Source organism: Schistocerca piceifrons, chromosome 2 (assembly GCF_021461385.2).
Source record: "Schistocerca piceifrons isolate TAMUIC-IGC-003096 chromosome 2, iqSchPice1.1, whole genome shotgun sequence".
Classification (NCBI taxonomy): Eukaryota; Metazoa; Arthropoda; class Insecta; order Orthoptera; family Acrididae; genus Schistocerca; species Schistocerca piceifrons.
The window spans coordinates 630,413,887-630,435,105 of NC_060139.1; positions in this window are offsets into that span (position 1 = coordinate 630,413,887).

Genomic DNA, 21,219 nt, shown 5'->3' on the forward strand with positions numbered 1-21,219 from the left:
GTCAGAGACAGCAAAGGACTTGGAAGAGCAGTTGAACTGAATGGACAGTGTCTTGAAAGAAGGATATTAGATGAACATCAACAAAAGCAAAATCAGGATAATGGAACGTAGTCGAATTAAGTCGGGTGATGTTGAGGGTATTAGATTAGGAAATGAGACACTTAAAGTAGTAAAGGAGTTTTGCTATTTGGGGAGCAAAATAACTGATGATGGCCGAAGTAGAGAGGATATAAAATGTACACTGTGAATGGCAAGGGAAGCGTTTCTGAAGAAGAGAAATTTGTTAACTTCGAGTATAGATTTAAGTGTCAGGAAGTCGTTTCTGAGAGTATTTGTGTGGAGTGTAGCCATGTATGGAATTGAAACATGGACGATAAATAGTTCGGACAAGAAGAGAATAGAAGCTTTCGAAATGTGGTGCTACAGAAGAATGCTGAAGATTAGATGGGAAGATCACTTAACTAATGAGGAGGTATTGAATAGAATTGGGGAGAAAAGGAGTTTGTGGCACAACTTGATTAGAAAAAGTGATCTGTTGGTAGGACATGTTCTGAGGCATCAAGGGATGACCAATCAATTTAGTATTGGAGGGCAGCGTGGAGGGTAAAAATCGTAGAGGGAGACCAAGAGATAAATACGCTAAGCAGATTCAGAAGGATGTAGGTTGCAGTACGTACTGGGAGATGAAGCAGCTTGCACAAGATTGAGTAGCATGGAGAGCTGCATCAAACCAGTCTCAAGACTGAAGACCACAACAACAACAAGAGGTTTAGAAGGACGACTAGCTATTCCATGCGCTCAATAGAGAGAATAAAGAAGAAGGGAAAACAGATAGCTGCATGAAGTTCACAATGGTTCACAAGTACGGAAGAAAGTAAAAGAAAAAAATGAACATTTAATTTTTACGTAATACTGCTGAACAGTTTCTCAGGTTGTAACACTCCAGCATAGTACATTATAAATAATATTTTTTATTTCTCAAATAGAAAGTAACATAGATTTATTAATTCTTGTGCATTTTTATAAAGCGCAGTTTAATTAAAAATTCTACTCTTATAATGTTGATGTGTAATTATAGGACTCACTGAGATGCCGTAAGGCAAAGAGATCTGTAGAGATTAGGACTGGCACGTTTTCCTAACAATAACCGAAAACTTGGCATTCGCGTACCATCGTTAGCAGCAGGTCTTAGCCGCGATACGTGCTCTTAAACGGCGGACTGCGCTCGTTAGCATTTGCGAAGCGCGCCATAACAGCAGGCCAATTCTCGGAAAGGTGACACTCGTGGCTTGCAGTGAAACTTTGCCAGCGGTTTATGCCACTGCACAATATTAACGAGTTGTCGCAAACTTCGGAATTGAAGCAGTGCTGCGTCACTGCCGCCACCAAACAACCTATGACATTGTTACCTGGAATAGGTTTTTATCCGAATATTACTACTCGCATGATCGAGTATCATAATAGAATTTCATACAATTACAAGTAGACGCCGTTACACACGGATTCATTATCCACATTGCGCATGTACACTATTTTAGTTTCAAGTCCAGTGCTGTCATGTGTTAACAATACAGGAAATCAGTGATGCGTTAGCGCATCTCAATGCGCATCTTCTGTTGTGTTTGCCGAGATATCAGGTCAGCAGAGCTGTGAAGTTGCACTTTACCTGGTCCATATTTAAAATGTCAGGTGACTGGGAGGAAAGAGTGCCTGTCGAGGGAAAGAAGTGTCTTCCAAGATTGTATTCATTGTAAACAAAGTTAGAGCTTTGGATCACTATGAAAAGGGTGAGTGTATCGTTGACATTCGGCGTGCTATGGGATGTATTGCATCCACTGAGAGAACTGTCTGTGACAATGCGGAATCATTTCGAAAAACTGGCTTAAGTGTAACTAGAGTAACCAAATCTCGCACGGAGGCGATGTAAATAATGAAAAAAAGTTCTAAGCCATTGGACTGAGCTCCACAACCAACAGTACGTGCCTCTCTCTGTAGCTGCAATTCAAGCTAAAACCGAGAGCTTGTATGCAGTTTTAACGAAAAAAAAGGACGATACGGCATCTTTCTCGGCCAGCTGAGGCTGGTTTGATCGTTCGAACCATTGTTTTGGTTTCACAACATTAACACGACAGGAGAGGCAACTGCAGCAGAGAAAGTTGCAGCCGATCAATTTAGAAAGAGGCTCAAAAACGGTGACAGAAGAAGGCTATAATGCGAACCAGCTTTTCAACCCTGATGAAACCGGCTTATTTTGAAACGAATCCTTGGCTGTACGTTCATTTCTACTGCAGAAAAAACAGCACCTGGATTTCAGGCTGCCAAAGGCGATGCACCTTTCATTTCGGAGGAAATGCTGCAGTGGATTGAAAATTAAAGCTTCTTGTTATCTACCATTCCCGGTATTCTATGCCATTATAGTGTTGTTAACAAGAGCCGCTGGGAGTTCATCGGAGATGGAACAATAACTTCAGTGAATTAAATTTTTAAGTGTATAAATTTCGCATTAAAATACGTTTGACTAAAATGATAATATTTATTTTGGTTAAAAATGCTAAGAAACGCTGCTATTTTAAACTTAGTATGTGAATAAGCGAGAACTCAACCCCATATTTTACACATAAAATTACTCTCGATTTGCGCGAATTCGGTACGAGCGGCGATTCCGCGGAATGTAACTATGTATAACGAGATTTACCTGTCTACAAAGCTTTGTTCCTTTGAAACAATTATGAGTAGATTTAAATCAATTAACAGCCAGCCTGCATAATAACAGAGCTTCAGCCTAGTATTCTTTTACTAGTTGTACCTGTCCTCACTTTGATGTGGATGAGTCTGCTTTAATGGAAAAGAAAGAAGACAGAAAGCACAAGTTTGTAATACGTATCGAAATTGCATATACGTCCTAATCTCTTTCTCTTCCTTGTCTCTGTCTATCTCCCGCTCCCCCTGTTTTGTCACTCTCCTCCTCTTTCCCCCTCTGTCCATCATGTCTTCCCTCTCTCTCTGCGCCGCCCGCTGTGGCCGAGCGGTTCTAGGCGCTTCAGTCCGGAACCGCGCTGCTGCTACCTTCGCAGGTTCGAATCCTGCCTCAGGCAGGAATATGTGTGATGTCCCTAGGTTAGTTAGGTTTAAGTAGTTGTAAGTCTAGGGGACTGATCACCTCAGATGTTAAGTCCCATAGTGCTCACAGCCATTTGAACGAATCTCTCTCTGCCCATGTTTTCCTCCCCCCCCCCCCTCCATTCCCACTCTCTCTCTCTCTCTCTTTCTCCTCCTGGCCCCTCTCTCTGTCCATCTCCTCGTTGTCGTTTTCTGTGTACATTTCCTCCCACCCCTCTGTCCATCTCTTCTTCTCCCCTGTCTCTGACCTGGAGCTTTGTTTATTGTTGTTGCAAATTCAGATTCTGTAGTAGCATCCTAATCATAAATCAATAAACCATAAATACAACGTTCTGTTTGCTAACAACGTTTCATTATTATATATTTATAAGAGTACATACTCCATAGGTGTTCAAACGTTGATGCGTATATATATATATATATATATATATATATATATATATATATATATATATATACATATATATATATATATCTACGTCATGTCAAAATTTCAAAGTAATCGGTCAAGAGCTTTCGAAGATTAATGGTTTTAAACAAACATTTATGTTTTTATAATGTTTCCTCTTTTATTACATGGATATTACAATATATACTATAAATCAAGAACTTACAGAGATACATAATTTTGAACAAACGAACATTTACTTATTTATTTATATAGTTTTGAAAGTAATTGTTTAATTTAACTTGAATGCAGGGACTAAACAAATATTCAAAGAAATTTGCTTATACTTCTGTATTATTATTATTATGTGTTGATCGCCTGATGTGCAGTATTTCAGCGTTTTTTCGACTGTTGATACTTCATAATTAGTTTCAGTAGTTTGAATGTTATGATTTTCTGATCTGATTGTTTTTATTGTGGTCTTCAGTCCAGAGACCGGTTTGATGCAGCTCTCTTTACAGTAAAGCTGCATGCCCTCGGGAAAAATTACGGCTGTAGTTTCCCCTTGCTTTCAGCCGTTCGCAGTACCAGCACAGCAAGGCCGTTTTTGATCTGATTAAGTCATATAAAAATAAATTTGTGATGGTAAGTGTCAGTACGCTGCGACGGCTATGTATTGACCTGTTCAAGGTCATTTCAATGTATATCACAGATAACAGTATTTTTATCGTATTAAAATTGTTACGTCAAAATTTGAGCACAGTCATTCCGACATGCTACAGTCAGTAATTGCAGGGAATATATGCATCAGCAGGCACAGTGCAAAATTAGTATAATCGAGTTGTGAATGCAGTCGTAGATATACACTCCACTGCTGTAATCAACTGATTTTACAGTGAATTTTGTCCGATTGGACTGGCGATCATATCATTTCAGAATTATCGAACTTCATTCCAAGCAACTAAATTAGTCAGCAAGTATTAATATTTATTTCTATTATAGATCAATACCAACTTTAACCTGTTCATTAGTTGATAATTCTATATGAAATATATAACTGTTTAGTGCGTTGTCATTGCCGTCCTCTATAGTGAGTTGTATATGTTTCCCCATTCAATTCGGCAATAATCATAAGCGAGAGCCTTGCATCTACAATTCGCAGGTGCGCGATCACACGGCCAAGTCGTGTGCAGTGGGGGACGCTACGAGGAGATTGAAATAATTTTGACGTGATGTATATTCTTTATTATTGTAGTAACGGAAGTTGCCCCATTTTTGTTTTATGAGATTTCCGTGTGACACCACGTATTCGACCTTGATTTGCTTTGATTGATCCTTTGTTTATGCAATTACTTCTTTTTCGGTCCTCTAGTGAGAAAATATTGGTTACAGGAATGCGTGGTGTCCGAAAGAACAGACAACACGCGTTCATATAATTGATCTGCCTCTATGGACAACAAACCACCTTCTTCAGTGCAAATGCACTATTACGTCTGACCTCCTGCGGGAATCTCCAAGTAGCGAGCATGAAGAACGTGGACAAGGACTGTGGATAGGTGGCATTAGGTGGGCGTGTGGGTCGGCAGAGGGACATCCGAGATAGTCTGGGCAGTTCCAGTAAACACCGTGTCTGGGTGGCGCAGCGCTTTACGCAACTGCCCAGTAAGCACGAGATCCTTGGTTCGAGTCCTGGTCCGGCACACATTTTCACTCGTCACAACTATTTCCACGTAACGTCTGGATCCAGCTGACGCCAACAGCACCTTATCTATCTTTTCTCCCTCCTCAACCTTCAGTTTAAATAAAACTATTGGGTCTGAACGTCTATATTAATTTATCTATTCCTTGTTCTAACGTAATCTATTAAGAGAATCGCCTGAAAACGTGCTAGCTGTAATCCTCAATTTATGTTAGATACGCATTTGTGCGTATGCTTCAGCCGTCGAATCGCACCAAGGTAGTCGATCACAACAGAGCCCCACCACTACAACCCAAGCTAGTTTGTCTTCAGTTTCCCACGTATTAAAATTTATTCCCGTTCCACTCGCACACAGAACGGGAAGACTAATTATTTAACCCTACAAAGCATATAAAGGGCCTCGGAGACACTTAAAGGTCTTTCTTTATAAATTTTCCTGTAATTGTTGATCTGATTTCGAACTTCTTTCCCTTATTCTTCCACGACCCTTTTGGCATCCGTCTTATCGAGTCTGAACTAAACTGTTCTTCAGGTTTCTTAGCAAAATTCAAAATATTTGCCGAAACACCACTAACTCCTTTGCAGGATTTCATAAGCCACCTTACAGTTACACATGTTCTCTATTCCACATTGACTTCTACATTTGTTTATGAGCAGTTATTAATTCAACAACAACCGTAGTAGAGGTGGTAGTAGTAGTAGTAGTATAAGAGCAAAAGTAATACAAATCACCCTTATTTATTGCAGATGTCGCTATACCTTTGAGCTTTTTGCAACCATACACTTAATTGTGGCACAGTACTGTTGTACTGTGCTGCTATTGTCACTGTCATGGTTAGTTTAGTTTGTTTGTTGCTCCAATGTCGGTATTGTTACCATCATGATCGTTTAGTTTTGCATCAGCTGTTGTTTCAGTGACATGTATTTTCTTTGGGCTTCATAAAAAAAACAATAGAGGCAGTACATGCTACTGCAGCTAAATGTGTAGAAGTATGGGCCGCGCGGTTTGAGTGGGCCATGTCACATATTGTGCGGCCTCTCCGGACGGGGATTCGAGTTCTCCCTCGGGCATGAGTGTGGGTATTGTTCTTAGCATAAATTAGTTTAGGTGGTGGGTTTAGGGACCTATGACCTCAGTAGTTTGGTCCCTTAGGAATTCACACACAATTGAACATTTTAGAAGTATGAAACCGGAATTTCCCTCTAGATCGTGCTAGCCGTCAGTGTAGGGCCCGTGAGACCGCGTCTGCAACGCCATCTGGTTCCTGCAACGACTGACGACGAATTCGTGGCGGGCCGCATCAAACCAGTCAGAAGACTGATGACTCAAACAAAAGGAAAAAAATGGAGGCAGCTGAGACTGGAAGCTGCGTTTTATCTTAAGATTCGGTATTCTTATGTTTTGGGTTTTCTGCCAATGGTTAGAAATCCAAATGCTTAAGGGCTCAGACGGGAGAAGCGGATGCTGTAACTGTAAACACTGTCTCTAAGATCAAAGCTAAACTCAAAATGCTGATCTGGAAAAAGTTTCACCAATACAGGGTTGCATGAAGTTGGTCAGGCTTCATTTCAGCGACGACAGAGTAACTCTGCTGTACAGCGAACGCTCGAATGCCGCCCCTCGATTGGAGCACGTGGGTGGCGACCGCGGGCGCTACTTTTACGATCACGCAGAGAAAAAGGAAAAGAAAAAAAAAACTTTCAAAAAGTGATGCAGCCACAAATGGCCGCTGTGGAGGCAGTGGTTCATGCTTCCAATCTCTACAGACTATTTTTTCCTTTCATTTCCGGACGATGTCACCTTTAGTTCGTGTTGCGAATAACACCATTTGTCGACGCTGTGTAGCCCTTAATGTAGCGTGGATGGTGCTACTAGCTGTAGAGACACTCAAGTTTGTCCTGATGAATGCTTAATTTTTTTTCTCTTCCTTACTGTCGTGTCCAGCGAAGCGTAGGGTGGGTGCACGTGCCTACATCGCTTTAAAAACAAAAATCTTTCCAACCAAAACCGCATCCTTCCGCGCCAGACGGATAACCGTATCAGTTGGAAGAAAGCCAGAATATGTCGCGGCTATTGACTAGAAGGAAGTGTGCTCAGAGCTATTGACTAGTAGCAAGTGTGCCCAGAGCCGTTCGCCGTGAAATCTCAAAACTATTTCTCCATTCTGCGCGAAATTAACGTGATTACCCTTCCCATCCCTCTACATCGTTTATATGCCAGGAATGCTCACGTGCTGCTGTACATAAGGCGAAGAGGGAAGAGGCCGACAGTGCCGCAAGTAAAGCCAATAAATATGCCAATTATCTGGAGAAGGCAGAAAGGAACACAGTGAAATCCCGGTGCAAATAAATCGGCAAAGTGATCAAGATAATGGGCAGAAAAAATATATGTACAGTTCTAGGATAGTACAATAAACATTGAAGAATGGACGAATCATAAACATAGAATATTTACGCAAGCTAACTTCTCACAAACAACAGTGCATAAAGATTGGAGAGGAAAGAACGTTCCATCAATAACGCCTGGTGAAGTTCTAAAAATGTGAGATATTTGAAGAATGCCAAACCCCGGAGGCCAGGTGGAATAAATACAAATGCGATAAGGTAACATCAATGGTGCCATGTAACATCTTGTTGAAAATATACAAAGCATGGACAAAAATATGGAGACTCCAAAATTACAGAACATTACCATACCGAACACGGTGTAAGAAAATAGTTGGCATTCAAAACAGCGTCGGTTAGTCTCGAAATGGATAAATACAGGTCCTATATGGTTTTCTATTGTTCCTGATCTACACTCCTGGAAATGGAAAAAAGAACAGATTGACACCGGTGTGTCAGACCCACCATACTTGGTCCGGACACTGCGAGAGGGCTGTACAAGCAATGATCACACGCACGGCACAGCGGACACACCAGGAACCGCGGTGTTGGCCGTCGAATGGCGCTAGCTGCGCAGCATTTGTGCACCGCCGCCGTCAGTGTCAGCCAGTTTGCCGTGGCATACGGAGCTCCATCGCAGTCTTTAACACTGGTAGCATGCCGCGACAGCGTGGACGTGAACCGTATGTGCAGTTGACGGACTTTGAGCGAGGGCGTATAGTGGGCATGCGGGAGGCGGGGTGGACGTACCGTCGAATTGCTCAACACGTGGGGCGTGAGGTCTCCACAGTACATCGATGTTGTCGCCAGTGGTCGGCGGAAGGTGCACGTGCCCGTCGACCTGGGACCGGACCGCAGCCGGCCGCGGTGGTCCAGCGGTTCTAGGCGCGCAGTCAGGAACCGCGCGGCTGCTACGGTCGCAGGTTCGAATCCTGCCTCGGGCATGGATGTGAGTGATGTGCTTAGGTTAGTTAGGTTTAAGTAGTTCTACGTTCTAGGGGACTGATGACCACAGTAGTTAAGTCCCATAGTGCTCAGAGCAATTTGAACCATTTGAACCGGACCGCAGCGACGCACGGATGCACGCCAAGACCGTAGGATCCTACGCAGTGCCGTAGGGGACCGCACCGCCACTTCCCAGCAAATTAGGGACACTGTTGCTCCTGGGGTATCGGCGAGGACCATTCGCAACCGTCTCCATGAAGCTGGGCTACGGTCCCGCACACCGTTAGGCCGTCTTCCGCTCACGCCCCAACATCGTGCAGCCCGCCTCCAGTGATGTCGCGACAGGCGTGAATGGAGGGACGAATGGAGACGTGTCGTCTTCAGCGATGAGAGTCGCTTCTGCCTTGGTGCCAATGATGGTCGTATGCGTGTTTGGCGCCGTGCAGGTGAGCGCCACAATCAGGACTGCATACGACCGAGGCACACAGGGCCAACACCCGGCATCGTGGTGTGGGGAGCGATCTCCTACACTGGCCGTACACCACTGGTGATCGTCGAGGGGACACGGAATAGTGCACGGTACATCCAAACCGTCATCGAACCCATCGTTCTACCATTCCTAGACCGGCAAGGGAACTTGCTGTTCCAACAGGACAATGCACGTCCGCATGTATCCCGTGCCACCCAACGTGCTCTAGAAGGTGTAAGTCAACTACCCTGGCCAGCAAGATCTCCGGATCTGTCCCCCATTGAGCATGTTTGGGACTGGATGAAGCGTCGTCTCACGCGGTCTGCACGTCCAGCACGAACGCTGGTCCAACTGAGGCGCCAGGTGGAAATGGCATGGCAAGCCGTTCCACAGGACTACATCCAGCATCTCTACGATCGTCTCCATGGGAGAATAGCAGCCTGCATTGCTGCGAAAGGTGGATATACACTGTACTAGTGCCGACATTGTGCATGCTCTGTTGCCTGTGTCTATGTGCCTGTGGTTCTGTCAGTGTGATCATGTGATGTATCTGACCCCAGGAATGTGTCAATAAAGTTTCCCCTTCCTGGGACAATGAATTCACGGTGTTCTTATTTCAATTTCCAGGAGTGTATATCAACGACATAGGAGACAATCTGAGTAGCCGTCTTAGATTGTTTGCAGATGATGCTGTCGTTTACCGTCTTGTAAAGTCATCAGATGATCAGAACGACTTGCAAAATGATTTAGATAAGATATCTGTGTGGCAACTGACCCTGAATAAAAAAAAGAGTGAAGTTATTCACATGAGTACTGAAAGAAATCCGCTAAATTTCGATTACGTGATAAGTCACACAAATCTGAGGGCTGTAAATTCAACTAAATATTTAGGGATTACAATTACAAATAACCTAAACTGGAACAATCATATAGATAACATTGTGGGTAGAGCAAACCAAAGACTGCGATTCATTGGCAGAACACTTAGAAGGTGCAACAGGTCTACCAAAGAGACTGCTTACACTACGCTTGTCCGCCCTATTCTGGAGTACTGCTGTGCGGTGTGGGATCCGCATCAGGTGGAACTGACGGATGACATCGAAAAAGTACAAATAAGGGCAGCTCGTTTTGTATTATTGCGAAATAGGGGAGTAGTGTCACAGACATGACACGTGAATTTGAGTGGCAATCATTAAAACAAAGGCGTTTTTCGTTGCGACGGGATCTTCTCATGAAATTCCAATCACCAGTTTTCCCCTCCGATTGCGAAAACATTCTGTTGGCACCCACCTACATAGGGAGAAATGATCATCACCATAAAATAAGAGAAATCAGGTCTCGCACGGAAAAATTTAAGTGCTCGTTTTTCCCGCGTGCCGTTGGAGAGTAGAACGGTAGAGAGACAGTATGAAGGTGGTTCATTGAACCTTCTGCCAGGCACTTTATTGTGAATAGCACAGTAATCACGTAGATGTAGATGGTTTTCAAGGGAATCTTACAGAGTAACAATTATTGAACTATATGAAAAAAGGTAAAAAAAAGTAAATAGTTACAAATTATGGAGTGCGCACACTTTATTCAACATGTAAACGTCACTACAGATATTCGTATTTACGTTATGACATGCTCGATATGCCTGCCATTATTAGCGATGATGTGGCGCAGACGAATATCGAAATTCTGCATGACCTGCTGAAGTGTCGGAACAGCGATGCTATCGATGATCTCCTGAATGGCTGTTTACAACTCAGCAATGATTTTGGGGTTATTACACCTTGTCTTTACTGTAGCCCCACAAAAAACGAGTCGTAAGTGTTCAGACCCGGAGAATATGGCGGCCAATCGAGGGCCATGACAGTGGCCTCTGGATACCTCAGAGCAAGACTGCTTTCCCTAGGCGCTCCTCAGAGACATCACTCTCCTGCTTCGATGAGGTCGAGCTCCGTCTTGCACGAACCACATCTTGTCGAAGTCAGGATCACTGTGGATAATGGGGATGAAATCATCTTCCAAAGCCTTCACGTACCGTGTCATCAAGGAATATCGCACCGGTTATCCCGTGACTGGACACTGCACACCACACAGTCACACGTTGAGGGTGAAAAGACTTCTCAATCACGAAACGCGGTTTCTCAGTCCCCCAAATGCGCCAATTTTGCTTATTGGCGAGCCCATCCAAATAAAAGTGGACTTCGTCGCTAAACCAAGCCATCATGCGAGGACTAAGTTCAATCATGACCCGCGGTCAACCGTGCAGTTTGAACGTCCTAACGCAAACCGTTAAGAAGTTATGACGATTTTATTTCTTATAGATCAGTAATTGTCACCTGTATATCCCTCTTCCTGCAAAACAATCAAGTAAAGATGGTAGCAATCACGCACCCTTCTCTCCAAAGCAGACCACAAAAGCTCAGTGATACTGACATCTGGTGGTGGTCAGTGGGGATGCTACAATTCATCGTCATGGTCACGAAACCAGTCTTGGACGATGCGAGCTGTGTAAACACGGACCTTGTCGTCTTGGGCCACAGCATCACTATTGGGGTACAAATAGTGTACCATGGGATAAACCAAAATGGCCAATGATGCGACGTTGCGTAGTAACGATGGGACCCATGTAATACCACGTATGGCTGCCCAAGTCATCGCCGAACTCCGGCCGTGTTTCACTCTTGGGACGTAAACTCGGCTAGAAGTTGGAAACAGTGTGAAACAAGACTAATCCCGCCAATGATTTTGTTCCATTGCTTCGGCACCACGGGTTCCTGTTACGAACATTTGTGTCAATGATGAGTGGTTTTGGAATTCTAGTTTGTCCAGCAACTTCCTGCTTCTGGCGCTCCCTTCCTGTCATTTTGGTACTAACAGTATTCGTGAGTGCGACATTCGGCTCTGCAGTGCTTCTGCACCTGTCGTCCTCTTATGTTTCGTCATGATCCTCGTCAATTACCGTATGCCACGGTCACTCAGCCAACTTTCGTCCGCGTTGTGATTTGATGTTGTTTTTCGTCTTTCTCTGTATGCAGTACAAATCTTCGCTATAGCGCCTCTTGAAACACAAAACACTTCGACTGCCTTGGTTACGGTAGCAACTACCATATGGGCATCAATAATTTGCCTACGCTCGAATGCACTGACCTCGACATGCACTTAGAGCTACACATAACACTGTACTCACAGCGACGGACACTTTCAAAGGACACTGTAGCACGATTCTTTGCGTATGACACGGTCAGTTATTCTGCTGGAAGATGTTATCGCAATCGGAGACGACATCAAGCACGAAGGAACGTTCACACAGTCCATGGTACCTTCGATTACTACCGTAGGTCCCGTGGGAGGCCAGATGAAATTCCTCCATGGCGTCAGAGGCGCGGTGCATATTTAGAGATGCCAATCGCCTGAATGACGGCGTATCGAGAAACGACCATGACAAGAAACGTGGTTCACCGTACCGAGCGACACTTTTCCATTGGTCCACGGCCGTACCTTCTGACGTTTCGGCTGAGAACCATCCATTCATCTTCAGAGATGATTGAAAGGTTTTCAGCCGAAATATTATCTGAGGAAATTATATGGATACAGTTGCATTCCCGTAACGTTACTGAACGATCAGTACGCCGCAGAAATGTGACGATCCGCTAAGAACGTAGATTTGCCGATCTTCAGCTTGTACTTAGAGTAGGTCGTGGGCTGACTACTGCCCCGTTCCTAGACATCTGTGAAAAGCACCCTTATCTGTCCCGAGTTCAGCGTCTGACAGGCTTCTGTAAATAATACACGTCACTACTTTGCAACCATGCCATTACGTTTCAGTAATATTCACACCTGTACACATCTGACTTCTTTGAAATTCGAATTATAACATTGTTATTTATGTCTCTGTTTATTGCATACCATGTGGAGTAGTTTTTGTCTCCCAAGAATCTCAACAATTATGAATATTAGTTTTAAAGTGATGGACAAATAGCATGCATGTAATTTTTATATAACACTGAAAACATTACATCAATACACAAAAATACATCACTATTCAGTGAAAAAATTTGCATCAGTATGCCCCAAACGATGTCGTTTTATCCAACCCGCAATGTTATATTTGGCTTTCCAGACCCATGTGCGAATTTTTCATATTCTGTCGTTCGGTACGCGCAAATTGTTAGTTCTACAGAAATAAAATGAACTGGATCTTTTTTCTTCGAAATTCAGTTTAGTTAAATTTTTTACTGGGATTCGCTTTTGCTGGAGGCCACAGTTTTCGAGTTATTCAAGACAAATAACAAAAGAGACTTTGAAACACACCCCCACTCCCACACTCAGCCCCCAACGGTTAGGATTTCTACGAGCGGCGTTCAATAAGAAATGCACTACATTTTTTTCTCGGCCAGTTTTGGTTAAAAAAATGCTGAATTTTGTGTGGGATATCGTGGAATATTGCCGGTTCTGCCCCTATAGTTTCAAGAAGTTCCGATAGGTGGCGACGCTATACTTAGCCATCAAAATGGCATGTGTAACCGAGGTGCATTCCAAGCAGAGAGCTGTCATTGAGTTTCTTTTGGCGGAAAACCAGAGCATCGCAAATATTTATAGACGCTTGCAGAATGTCTACGGAGACCTCGCAGTGGCCAAAAGCACGGTAAGTCGTTGGGCGAGGTGTCTGTCATCATCGCAAAAAGGTCGCGCACACCTATCCGATCTCCTGCATGCCGGCCGGTCGCAAACTACAGTGACTTCTGCAATGTTTGAACGTACGGACACTCTTGTTGCAGGTGATCGTACGGAGCGAGGTAGCGCAGTGGTTAGCACACTGGACTCGAATTCGCGAGGACGATGGTTCAATCACGCGTCCGGCCATCCTGATTTATGTTTTCCGTGATTTCCCTAAATCTCTTCAGGCAAATGCCGGGATGGTTCCTTTGAAAAGGGCACGGCTGACTTCCCTCCACATCCTTCCCTAATCCTCTGAGACCGATGACCTCGCTGTTTGGTCTGTTCCCCCAAAAAACATCCCAACGTCCAGGTGATCCACGGATCACAAATAAACATCTCGCTGCACAACTGGACGTCTTTATTGGTAGCGCAGACACATTCATCCAACAGTTCGGGTGCTCGATTGTGTGTGTCCGTTGGGTTCGTCGCCGCCTAAAAGTCTAGCAGAAGAACATTTATGAGCATCGAAGGACCTACTGTGCTCCATGTCTGTTCCGAAGAAAAAGTCCAGAACCGCACTCTCAGCCGGTAACGTCATGTCGACAGTATTCTGGAACTCTGAAGGTGTTATTCTGTACGACGGTCTCTCTCTTGCTGAAACGATCACCGGGAAACTGAAGGAACGACTTTAGCGTGTTTGTCGACACAAAAATGCAAACGAACTTCTCCTTTTCAATGACAACGGAAGGCCTCGCCCAAGTCTGCAAGCACGAACTTCATTCGACTATTCTCCCTCATCCACTCCGCAGTCCAGAGCTCGCACCTTCCGCTTCCATATGTTTGGCCCACTGAAAGACGGGCGCCTCGGTAACCAGTACGTGGAGGGTGAGGAGGTTACTGATGCGGCAAGACGATGGCCCCTACGTCGGCCGGTAGAGCGGTACCATTCTGGCATACAGGCCGTCCCAGTAAAGTGCCCAAAGCTGTCGCATTCAACGGAGATTATGTTGAAAAATAGGGTTTTGTAGTCAATAGAGTGAGGAATAACATGGTACATTGGAAACTTGAATAAGGCGAACCTACTTTCAACAAACAAGTATGTTGTTCACGGCAATTCCTGCTGCCACCATACAACAATTTGCGACTGCACGAATTGTTTCCCACATTCGATCTTTTTTTGGTCTTCATTGACTTATTACGCCCCGGCATAGTCGAGCACCTACAAATTGTAAAACTGACTTTTGTGCTAATTTTACCTAATCATTTTGTTAATTTTAACACATAGAAATAAACAATTACATTGTTATATTCGTCAGACCTTCTGACTATGAAATTACTGTGCTTGTAAACGTTTGGACGGAATAACCAACGTAATTAGATTTAGCGTAATGTTTAAAAACGTCGTTTTCTTTCATTACCCTCACGGGAAAGTGTAATTTAATAATGTTAGAAATACCCAAACAGCCGACTATGCTGATGGTGTAATAGACCCATCAATAGAAACAAAAAAGTCGAATATCGGGAAAAGTTCGTGTAGTCGGAAATTTTTGTACCATAGTAGGGGGGAGTACCACGAACAACACACATGAAATTCTGATTGGTGAGAGATTTACATCTACATCTACATCTACATGGATACTCTGCAAATCACATTTAAGTGCCTGGCAGAGGGTTCATCGAACCACCTTCACAATTTTCTATTATTCCAATCTCGTATAGCGCGCGGAAAGAATTAACACCTATATCTTTCCGTACGAGCTCTGATTTCCCTTATTTTATCGTGGTGATCGTTCCTCCCTATGTAAGTCGGTGTCAACAAAATATTTTCGCATTCGGAGGAGAACGCTGGTGATTGGAATTTCGTGAGAAGATGAGTATGGGGGTGGAGGTGCGTTTTAAGGTCACTTTTGTAAGTTTTCTCGAATAACTCGAAAACCGTAGCCTCCAGCAAAAGCGAATCCTAGTACAAATTTAACTACATTAAAAAGGTTCTGTTCTCTTTTTCTGTAGGTCTGTAAGTTTGCACGTATATGAAATTGACGCGTGTGGTTTTTGTAAGGCCAGATATAACATTGACGGTTGCACCAAACGACATCGGTAGCGGCAGCTGAATCACCGAGTATGAAGGTTTTCCAGTTTACTATTTGAACATTCACATCGCCCAATAATTACCACAAGTGATATTGGCGTAGCAGCTTGAGTACGGGCGCTTACCGCCGTACGCCGCTATTAAGATATAGTCCGGCGTGGGGCTATGGCGAACAAGCGGTCTGTGTGCAGCGCTCCCCGGAGTGTGAAACAGAATCTTCCGCTCCGCGAGGCAGTGCAGGCCGCAGGGCACGCACTCGCTGCCCACGAGCGTGATGGGCTGGCGTGGCCCCACTGCCGCCGCGATGCACCTCTCGCCGCATCACAAACAGACTGTACCGCCGGCGATCAGCACACCGCCTGTTACAGCCGTTTAATCTCACCTTCTTTGGAGGGCGTCGACTCTTAAATTCTTCCCTCTTTCTCATGCTGAACAACACTCTACCGACAACGAAGGCATGGATAAACCACGGCACGTGTAACACGTAACACACGTACCATAATGTTTATAGTAACCTCAGACGTTTCGAACATGAGGCACTCACCTACGATGAAGTACTGTCCTAAATAATCTACATGTATATTCAGTCAGCTCTTGATAGTATTTCAAAGTCAAGCAAAGATTGGAAACTTGCTTTAAATGTTCATAAACGTAAAAATTATAGTATCCTGTTGTTGTTGTGGTCTTCAGTCCAGAGACTGGTTTGATGCAGCTCTCCATGCTACTCTATCCTGTAAAATCTTCTTCATCTTCCAGTCCCTACTGCAACCTACATCCTTCTGAATCTGTTTAGCGTATTCATCTCTTGGTCTCCCTATACCATGTTTACCCTCTACGCTGCCCTCCAATACTAAATTGCTGATCCCTTGATGCCTCAGAACATGTCCCGCCAACCGATCACTTCTTCTAGTCAAGTTGTGCCACAAATTCCTCTTCTCCCAAATTCTATTCAGTACCTCCTCATTAGTTATGTGATCTACCCATCTAATCTTCAGCATTCTTCTGTAGCACCACATTTCGAAAGCTTCTATTCTCTTCTTGTCCAAACTATTTATCGTCCATGTTTCACTTCCATACATGGATACACTCCATACAAATACTTTCAGAAACGACTTCCAGACACTTCAATCTATACTCGATGTCAACAAATTTCTCTTCTTCAGAAACGCTTTACTTGCCACTGCTAGTCTACATTTTATATCCTCTCTACTTCGACCATCATCAGTTATTTTTCTCCCCAAACAGCAAAACTCTTTTACTACATTAAGCGTCTCAGTTCCTAATCTAATTCCCGCAGCATCACCCGATTTAATTCGACTACATTCCATTATCCTCGTTTTGCTTTTCTTGATGTTCATCCTATATCCTCTTTTGAAGACACTGTCCATTCCGTTCAGCTGCTCTTCCAGGTCCTTTGCTGTCTCTGACAGAATTACAATGTCATCGGCGAACCTCAAAGTTTTTTCTTCTTCTCCATGGATTTTCATTCCTACTTCCTGCTTGCTCAACATACAGATTGAATAACATCGGGGACAGGCTACAACCCTGTCTCACTCCCTTCCCAACCACTGCTTCCCTTTCATGCCCCTCGACTCTTATAACATCCACGTGGTTTCTGTACAAATTTTAAATAGCCTTTCGCGCCCTGTATTTTACCTCTGCCACCTTCAGAATTTGAAAGAGAGTATTCCAGTCAACATTGTCGAAAGCTTTCTCTAAGTCTACAAATGCTAGATACGTAGGTATGCCTTTCCTTAATCTATTTTCTAAGATAAGTCGTAGGGTCAGTACTGCCTCACGTGTTCCAACATTTCTACGGAATCCATACTGATCATCCCCGAGGTCGGCTTCTACCAGTTTTTCCATTCGTCTCTAAAGAATTCGTGTTAGTATTTTGCATCCGTGGTTTATTAAACTGATAGTTCGGTAATTTTCACATCTGTCAACACCTGCTTTCTTTGGGATTGGAATTATTATATTCTTCTTGAAGTCTGAGGGTATGTCGATTGTCTGATACAGCTTGCGCACTAGATGGTAGAGTTTTGTTAGGCCTGGCTCTCCCAAGTCTGTCAGTAGTTCTAATGGAATGTTGTCTTCTCCCGGGGCCTTGTTCCGACTTAGGTCTTTCAGTGCTCTGTCAAACTCTTCACGCAGTATCATATCTCCTATTTCATCTTCGTCTACATTCTCTTCCATTTCTATAATACTGTCCTCAAGAACATCGCCCTTGTATAGACCCTCTATATACTCCTTCCACCTTTCTGCTTTCCCTTCTTTGCTTAGAACTTGGTTTCCATCTGAGCTCTTGATATTCATACAAGTGGTTCTCTTTTCTCCAAACGTCTCTTTTAATTTTCCTGTAGGCAGTATGTATCTTACCCCTAGTGATAAGCGTCTCTACATCCTTACATTTGTCCTCTAGCCATCCCTGCTTGGGCATTTTGCACTTCCTGTCGATCTAATTTTTGAGACGTTTCCTTTTTGCCTGCTTCATTTACTGCATTTTTATATTTTCTCCTGTCATGAATTAAATCCAATATCTCTTCTGTTACCCAAGGATTTCTATTAGCCCTCATTTTTTTACCTACTTGATCCTCTGCTCCCTTCACTATTTCAACTCGCAAAGAATTCTTCTCCTACTGTACGTCTTTCCCCCATTTTTGTCAATCGTTCCCTAATGCTCTCCTTTTATCTTTCTACAACCTCTGGTTCTTTCAGTTTATCCAGGTCCCATCTCCTCAAATTCCCTCCTTTTTGTAGTTTCTTCAGTTTTAATCTACAGTTCATAACCAATATATTGTGGTCAGAGTCCACATCTGACCCTGGAAATATCTTACGATTTAAAACCTGGTTCCTGAATCTCTGTCTTACCATTATATAATCTATCTGTGACCTTCCAGTATAGTATCCTATGAAGATAATATCAGTAAGGCACGGTTGGATCCGGTCAACTCATACAAATACCAGGACTTAATACTTTCTAGGTATATGAAATGGAATGAACACATAGGCTCAATCATGGGTAGGCTCCGGTTCGTTAGCAGAATACTGGGGAAGTGTAATCACTCTACAAAAGACATTGCTTAGAAATCAGTCGTGCGACCGGTTCTAAAATACTGCTCAAGTGTATGGGACCCGCAGCAAATAGCATTAACAGAGCATATTGAGCGTATACAGTGAAAGGTAGCACGAATGGTCACAGGTTTGTGTGACCCGTTCCACAGGGATGCTGAAGAAACTTAAATGGCTGTCTCCTGAAAACAGACGTAAACTACCCCGAGAAGTTTCAAAGACCGACTTTAAATGACTACTCTAGGAATATACTACAGTCCTCTACATATAGCTCCGTAGAGATCGAGAGTATAACATTAGAGGCCGCGCAGGATTAGCCGAGCGGTCTAAGGCGCTGCAGTCATGGACTGTGCGGCTGGTCCCGGCGGAGGTTCGAGTCCTCCCTCGGGCATGGGTGTGTGTGTTTGTCCTTAGGATAATTTAGGTTAAGTAGTGTGTAAGCTTATGGACAGATGACCTTAGCAGTTAAGTCCCATAAGATTTCACACACATTTTATAACATTAGATTAAATACAGCAGGCACAGGGGCATTCCAACAACCAGCATTCCGGTGCTCCATTCCTGAACGGAATAGGGAAGACCCTAATAACTGTTACAGTGGGACGTACGCTCTGCCATGCACTTCGTAGTGGTTTCCAGAGTGTAGATGTAGATGGAGAATTCCTGCCTTTGGCGTTGCACAGGCACAACCAGTACCTCTGCAATTTCAGACAGACCACTATCACCGTATGACGCACCGGAACGTTGTTCGGACGTGAGACACGTGCTGTAACGGGTTTAGACGAAAATAAATTAGACAGATCAGCAGTTACTACAAAGAACAGCTAAGAAGAAAAAGAAGTCTATGGAAGTAATTAATGAATATATGTTCCAGTTGCCAAAGGTTTTTTTGTATATATAAATATATATATTGAGCCTAAAACGCGAGATGACATAGAGCTGATGGGACGATTGGGTTGTAGTAGCCGGGATGAGAAGATATGAATGTGAAATTAGCTCGCACACAACGAGGATGATCAATTAATTTATCCCTTGCACAAACAATTGGGATTTCTCTGCTTACTTGCAGGAGAGGTTCGTGTACGTTTTCTAGCGTGTTTTGAAAGATTGTTTTAGCATCTTGTAAACCGATATGATTTTATTCAGGCTTGCCACCGTGGAAGACTTCGAAGATATAGATCAGTGCAAGTAAACAATGATCTATCGCCGTGCACCATCTTGGTACAACATTTAAGTCTCTATAACTAGATTAGCGCATATTGTTGGTAATCTGTGTCGCCATAATTTTTGTCGTTAGCAGTTGCCTACCCGTACTTCACCCAGCGACGAGGCTCAAATGGTTCAAATGGCACTAAGCACTATGGGACTTGGACTCAACATCTGAGGTCATCAGTCCCCTAGACTTAGAACTACTTAAACCTAACTAACCTAAGGACATCACACACATATTTGAAGAAAACTTCACACAAAGTTTTAAGTATAATAAAAAACCAACAGCAAAATCTGTAATATAGAAAAATGTTCAGAGCTATTTTATCACTTATCTATTAGGGTGCATCCTCAACGTAATCCCTTTGCAACTATAAATCCAGATGAGGGAAAGTTATGTATTTTTATGCTTGCTGTAGATTTTTCACATAGGTTCTGAACTGTTTTACGTATGACAGGATTAATATTAGATGATTTTAAAGCATTGTAGAAACTGCAGAAGGTATAATATCAGATGCTTTTTCTATGTCTATAAATACTAAATGAAGAGACAGATTTCGAATATTTTTCTTTTCAATCATTTGTTGCAAATGAACTATATATGGTCTGTAGTTGATTTTTCTGGTCTGGAGCCAGGTTGTTCTTCAGCCTGCATTTCCTTAAATTAAGCTTCTGCAAATGTTTAATAATCCTTCCACAAAGTCTACTAAAAACATTAGTCACAGCTGTTACTCTATAATTCTCATCTCTTTTACGTTTCTTGTGAATGTTTTACGTAAATCATCTTATTGGATGGTCTCACCATTTAAACATATTTCGAAAATGTTTCTTAAAAGTTGATACAATCTATCTGTACCACATATTTTAACAGTTCAATCGTTTTCTTCAATTCCTGCATGTTTTTCATTATATAAAGTTTTGTTTGAAACTTCTACTATTTCTATATCCAAAGAAATGCCTCCACTATTTTCTATTATCTCTGGTTTGTTATTAATTCTATCGAAAAATTCTTCTCTGTTTTCTATCAAGCCTTTAAAATACCTTTATCAAGACTGAACTCAAATATATTTAATTCTTTACGCTCTTTCAGAATGTTTCCTCGATATTTTCTGTATCCTCCACACTTCTGAATTTCTTGTTCCTCTAATGAGATTATCTTCCATCATCATTTTTTCCAATTTTTGTCATTTGCG